The sequence below is a fragment of the Tachyglossus aculeatus genome, chromosome 2 (genome assembly GCF_015852505.1).
Source record: "Tachyglossus aculeatus isolate mTacAcu1 chromosome 2, mTacAcu1.pri, whole genome shotgun sequence".
NCBI lineage: Eukaryota > Metazoa > Chordata > Mammalia > Monotremata > Tachyglossidae > Tachyglossus > Tachyglossus aculeatus.
Window position 1 is genome coordinate 21,794,010 of NC_052067.1, and position 6,567 is coordinate 21,800,576.

At 45.0% G+C, this 6,567-nt stretch overlaps 1 non-coding gene across 1 annotated transcript; it reads left to right on the forward strand.

Annotated features, from left to right (window-relative positions):
• The first annotated feature begins 259 nt into the window (after nt 1–259).
• Nucleotides 260–396, forward strand: LOC119924537. The gene has a single exon (XR_005449246.1). It is a non-coding gene; the product is annotated as a small nucleolar RNA SNORA7 (small nucleolar RNA).
• The last annotated feature ends 6,171 nt before the right edge of the window (nt 397–6,567 follow it).

The following is a 6,567-nucleotide window of genomic DNA, read 5'->3' on the forward strand; positions in this document are numbered from 1 at the left end:
CTGGCCCGAAGTCACACAGCTGACAAGTGCCAGAGCCGGGATTTGAACCCATGACCTCTGACTCCAAAGCCCAGGCTCTTTCCACTGCATGCTTAATAAATGCCATCATTATTATTTCTTCAGCCATCTCTGTCAGTTATGAATTATAGTTACACCCTCCTTAGCACTCATTTACATACTCCTGCTTAATTTATTTATTTTGACAGTCTTGCTTATATTTTTCTGTTTGTCTCCTTTGTTAGAGTGTAGATTTCTTGTACTCCTCTCAGGATCGCACCTGGAGAATTTCCACTACTCTACCAGTCTCACTACAGGAAGGAGAGTGAAGCAGAGGCATACCCATTCCATTCCTAGCTTGGGCAGTGGCTAGTGAATGGAAAGCAATCTGCTACAAGTCAAAACTCACCTGTGCTGGGCAGCAGCAGCATGGGAGAGAGTCAACGGCAGAGACTCAAGTTTAGTGCGTGGAAGAAGGTAATGGTAAACCACTTCTGTACTTTTACAAAGAAAACTCTATGATACACTACCAGAACAACTGCAGATGGAGTGGGGCGTTCTGGGAGAGATGTGTCCATGGAGTCGTTACGGGTCAGAGATGACTCAACAGCAAAAGACAAGAATTCTTGTGGGACCTTCCCTTCAAGGCCCTACTGAGAGCTCACCTCCTCCAGGAGGCCTTCCCAGACTGAGCCCCTTCCTTCCTCTCCCCCTCGTCCCCCTCTCCATCCCCCCCATCCTACCTCCTTCCCTTCCCCACAGCACCTGTATATATGTATATACGTTTGTACATATTTATTACTCTATTTATTTATTTTACTTGTACATATCCATTCTATTTATTTTATTTTGTTAGTATGTTTGGTTTTGTTCTCTGTCCTCCCCCTTTTAGACTGTGAGCCCACTGTTGGGTAGGGACTGTCTCTATATGTTGCCAACTTGCACTTCCCAAGTGCTTAGTACAGTGCTCTGCACACAGTAAGCGCTCAATAAATATGATTGATTGATTGATTGATTGTGGGCAGTGAATGTGATGCTTCCTTATTCTATAACTCATGGTCTAGTGACTAGAGCGTGGGGCTGAGTGTCAGAAGGACCTGGGTTCTAATCCCAACTCTGCCATCTGTCTGCTGTGTGACCTTGGGCAAAGCACTTCACTTCTCTGGGCTTCAGTTTCCTCATCTGCAAAATAGGGATTAAGACAGTGAGCCCCATGCGAGACAGGGACTGTGTCCAACCTGATTAGCTTGTATCTACTTCAATGCTTAGTACAGTGCCTGCTACATTGTAAGTGCTTAATGAATACCATTAAAAAAAATTCCCAAGCTCCCTAGTGTAGTGCACCACACCAAGTGGGTGCTTACTAAATGCTACTGCTGCTACTACTATACTACTACTCCTACTATAACTACTATTCCCCTAATAAAAACTCTCCCCTCTAGTCAATATCAGAATACCAGCCATGGCAACCATTTAGCCAAGCAAGTTAGAAGCACTCATTTGCGCTACACTGATATGAGATAAAAGTTCAGGAGGGCAGGGCTTAGGAAAGCATGACTATTGGGATTTTATTAAAAAGATGTTAATAAAACTAATGAGCTAAAATTCAAGGCACAGAACTCTAGAATTAATGGTGGTTGTGGAATTCATTGAAAAGCAGATCATGAAAAGTGGGAAAATGACAATGAAGAATCAATTCACATCCCTCTACATGCTGAGAAGAAATGTGGCTTACTGCATAGAGCATGGCCCTACTAGTCAGAAGGACCTGGGTTCTAATCCTGGCTCCACCACTGTGTGACATAAAGCAAGTCACTTCACTTCTCTATGCCTCGGTTGCCTCATCTGTGAAATGGGGTTTAAGACCTACCAACCCCAAGCACGGAGGCTGCCGGCTGTTGAACAGGAGAAGTGCCCATGGTTCACAATCAGGGTTATGGGAAGGTGGGGAGGAAAGGGCTGAAGACAGAATATTGGACAGCCAACATTTCCTAGCCTATCCCACCTCGCAGCTGTAGGCCTAGGACTCCCCTCCCCTCGGTCCCATGGGGTGGAATCAAAGCTGTAGGCCCCGTGAGATACCAGAGCCCAGACTACCCAGGACCCCAGCCCTTTGTCCTGGCTGGGTTTGTGCCTCGCCAGCTACCAGGAGTCAATCTTTCTTTCACTCTGAGCTCCTTCTATATCTCTTGCTCCCCTCCAATCTCTGCAGACCACCCTGCCAAGATAGTGGGAGCTCTAGCGGTGGGGCTCAACAAGCCCGATAGAGGAAGTTCTTGGTGACACTCAAGAGAGGAATTCTCGCAAGGGCAAACCGCCAGGCAAAGTGTTGAGGGAAGCAAGAGGAGAGGTACACAGAGCAACACTAGGCCCTGCTGCTTCCCAGAAGAGAAGAATAACATCTGAAAGACAGCAAAGCACATCCTCAAACGACATGACCTACCAGGAGACTGTGGTCAGTTTTTCTGCAATGATGGGCTTTATGCCCAAAGAACCACACACATTCATAATACTCATGCCTTAACCAACAGCACAAACATGCACAACACAATTTCTTCTGAAAGGGTGCACTTTGTGAAAAGTATATTCCCTAACTGCTCAATAGTGTTCTACTGAAAACACATAACGTAAACACATGTTATAAAAGAACTGACTATAACTAGGAGACCCCTGCAGCAGACAATCCAACCTGATGAGCAGCAGCTAGACAAGAGGTGGCTCTCCTTGAGCAAAGGCTATGTAAAGAATGGGATACCAAGAGGTCAACTCAAAAACAGACACAGGTCCCATACTTGGGGACTGTGGGCAGGGAACAGGTCTACCAACTCTGTTATATTGTTCTCTCCCAAGTTCTTGGTACTCAATCAATGGTATTTATTGAGTGCTGACTATGTGCAGAGCACTGTACTAAGTGCTTGGGAGAGTAAACTACAACAGCGTTGGCAGACACATTCCCTGACTATTTGCAATCACTGAAACACAGAACTCTAGGGAGACAGTTTCCCAACTCTACAAGATGGCAGTGTGCTAAATCTTTTATTTTAAAAGGAAATCCTTTATTTTAAGAGAACTTTGTGCAAGCACCTCAGCAGATGCCAGAACTCTGCCCTCCAAATCACTGAACGATCCCTCTAAAACGATAGACAGAATTAAAGGGTTCCTTCAATTGTCCAACGATGCCTATTGCCTATGTTATTATGCTGAGAGCTGCACTAAAAGGCAACTTTAAGACTCTATTCACTTAGTACAGTGGTCTGCGTGCAGTAAGTACTCAATAAATACCATTGATTGATATGAGACAAACACATCATCACGACCAGAAATTAAGTCTACACGCACATGATATCAAAAAGCTTGCTGGTTATGCGATGGTCTTTTCAGCCAAACTAAAAGGCATGGCTAGGGTCAGTAGGGTCATCTCAAAAACGAAGATGCTCGTACAAACAGTTCTCTCTGACAATTTCGGGAAATTTTAAGTCCATGCAAGTGATGGTCTCTTCTTCCCCATCTACTTCTTTCTTATTGAACATTAACTTCCATTTGCCTTAATTCGGGGAACTTTCTTGCTTTGCTTAATTAGATCCCCTGACACTTCTCACACCCTACATTCGATACAGGCATATGAAATTGTCAGCCCTGTGCTATCTTCTTTAATGATACCTTTTAACTCTAATCCTCAGGTAGAAATAAATGAGTGATAAAAAAGCGGTTTATTTAAAGATCTTTTAGCCTTCTTTATCAGTGATCTAAGATACTCCACAACCTCTAGGGAGCCTCCTGGCATCTGGACCTATGCTCCGCATTTTACCTCTTCCCGTCTGCCGAGCGGGTAGACTAATCCCAGGTGAAACCATGAAAATCCAAACGGAAACTCCTAAATTCAATTTACCAGATTTACTTTCATGTCCTCTAATGAAATGAGAAGTGGCCTTGCCCACCTATGAGTTCGTTCCAATGACTGAAAGCTTCCTTCAACGAATATGAAAAGAAAAATCTATTTGCAAACAGTGAGATCACAGGCCGCAAAGCAATAATCCACATGGCCTTAGAAAGAACAAATCCTATAAGATTAATTTAATACCGTTCTCTATAGACACTCTCTGTTCTCTCTGTTGACACTCTAAGACCAACAAAACTGATGCCACACATGTCGACAGGGCATATAAACAACTGAATAAACAGCGAATAAACGATGTGTTCATCACAAGCAAAGACAATAACAAATAATGACTAAAACTCAAGCAAATTAGGAACCAAGAAGAGAAACCCTACAATGCAGACAGCTTAGTGCTTTAATCACCACCCCCCCCCCCCCCCCCCGCCACCCACCAGTATTAACATATAACTGTAATATCATCAGCCCTCAAAGGCTTCAAAAAGGCTTCTCTCAGGTTCCGGAAAGAGCACGCACCCATCGCCAGAGAACGAGTTGTGATGTACCCTCCACTGTTTGACCAGAGAGAGAGGGAGCACCTCACCCATTGCTGCTGTCATTTTTTGGACAGGTGAGATGCTCCCTGCCTCCTTCTCACTACCTTCTTGGCCCCACTGGGAGCTGCTTGGACCGTCAGGTTCCCCAGCTCCTGGAGTGCGGGGAGGAGGAAGAGGGGAGAGCAAGATCCTTAAACACTCTGCCCCTTGGCTTTCCCTCTTTTTTATTATTTCCTTCTCTTTTCCCCTTTGCCTTTTCTCCTCCCTCCTCTGCCCCTCTTTCCCCCTCCCACAACCCTCTTCTTCCCCTCCTCCCCACACTTCTCCTCACTCCCCACTTTTCCTCCCTTCCCCTTCCTCAGGACCTTGGTTCAGTTTGCCCGGGGGCGGAGAGGGGCCATTTGAGAGCCCTGTGACAGGAGGAGGAGGAGGAGGCAGGCCGGCAGGGAGGAAGGAAGGAAGGACGAGCTGGGTTTCTAGACAATTCCTAGTTGCCCCCATGCCCCTTCCACATTCGGCGCTTGGGTCGCATGCCCTGCAGGGCTCTTGGCATCGCTCAGCTTCAGACCACAGAGATGCTGCAACAGATGCCCATTTACCATCTCTTACAACATCTAAAATTCTACCAGTAAGAAGTTTGAAAGTTAGCAATTTTTTCATACTGTGTGTAAAAATCATTCACAGCAGTTGGCACCTCAACAGAAGTTACACAGGCCCACTCAAGATTGTATGTAGAGTCTTGCCAGGAAACAGAAATTTGGGGGAGGGCAATTATCTGCAGACTCCTTTAAAAGAGTAATAATAGCATTACTGGGATGTTGTTATTAAGCATTTACATAGCACTTTGTATCTGCAGAGTGCTTTGCAATCATTTATTAATAACGGTTTGAATTATTTAATAATGAATTTAACGGGACTCTCATGACAGTAGATAAAAAGCCAAAGGGGAAGGAATCAGCAAAGACAAGACAGAGCTCAAACTAGGGACAAAAGAGCACTTTCCTGTTTCATAAGGCGAAGAACAGCCATTCAGGGAAAAATGACAGTGATCAGGGAAATCATTAGCACGGCAAATACTCCTGAATACGGAAATGAAAACAACAGCATGAAAGATTGTAGAAGATCTCTAGCATTGCTGAAGTTGTTCTTTTGCTATCCAAAGAATCCAAGCCTTTCAAACAATCAATGATATTTGTTGAGCGCTTACTGTGTGCAGAGCACTGTCCTGAGTGCTCAGGAGAGCACAATACAACTGAGTTGGCAGACACGCTCCCCGCCTGCAAGGAGTTTACAGTCTAGTCGGGGGCAGGGGGAGTGTATGAGAGCCTGGGGAGGGTTCACCCGCTGGTTCCCTTATTCATTAATTATGAAGTGGGTAGGGACAGTCTCTGTATGTTGCTGTTTTGTACTTCCCAAGCACTTAGTACAGTGCTCTGCACACAGTAAGCACTCAATAAATACGACTGAATGAATGATTGAATACTGTAAAGCAATATGGTTAGAGAAACAGCGTGGCTTAGTGGAAAGAGCCCGGGCTTGGGAGTCAGGGGACACGAATTCTAATCCCGGCTCCGCCACTTGTCTGCTGTGTGACCTTGGGCAAGCCACTTAACTTCTCTGTGCCTCAGTTACCTCATCTGTAAAATGGGGATGAAGACTGTGAGCCACATGTGGGACAACATGATTATCTTGTATCTACCCCAGCACTTAGAAGAGTACTTGGCACAGAGTAAGCATTTAACAAATACCATAATTACCCAGTGCTTAGAACAGTGCTTGGCACAGAGTAAGCGCTTAACAAATACCATCATTTTTTATTCTATTATTATATCATGACTGGGGGAAATAATGTGATAAGTGAACAGGCAACTAAGCAGCTTCATTTGAAGCAGTGTGGTTTAGTGGATAGAGTATGGGCTTGGGAGTCAGAAGGATCTGGGCTCTAATCCTGACTCTACCACATGTCTGCTGTGTGACCTTGGACAAGTCACTTACCTTCTCTTGAGCCTCAGTTACCTCATCTGTAAAAAGGGGGATTAAGAGTGTGAGCCCAATATGGGACAGGGACTGAGGCCCACCTGACTGACTGTATCTACAGTGCTTGGCACATAGTAAACGCTTAACAAGTACCATAATTAT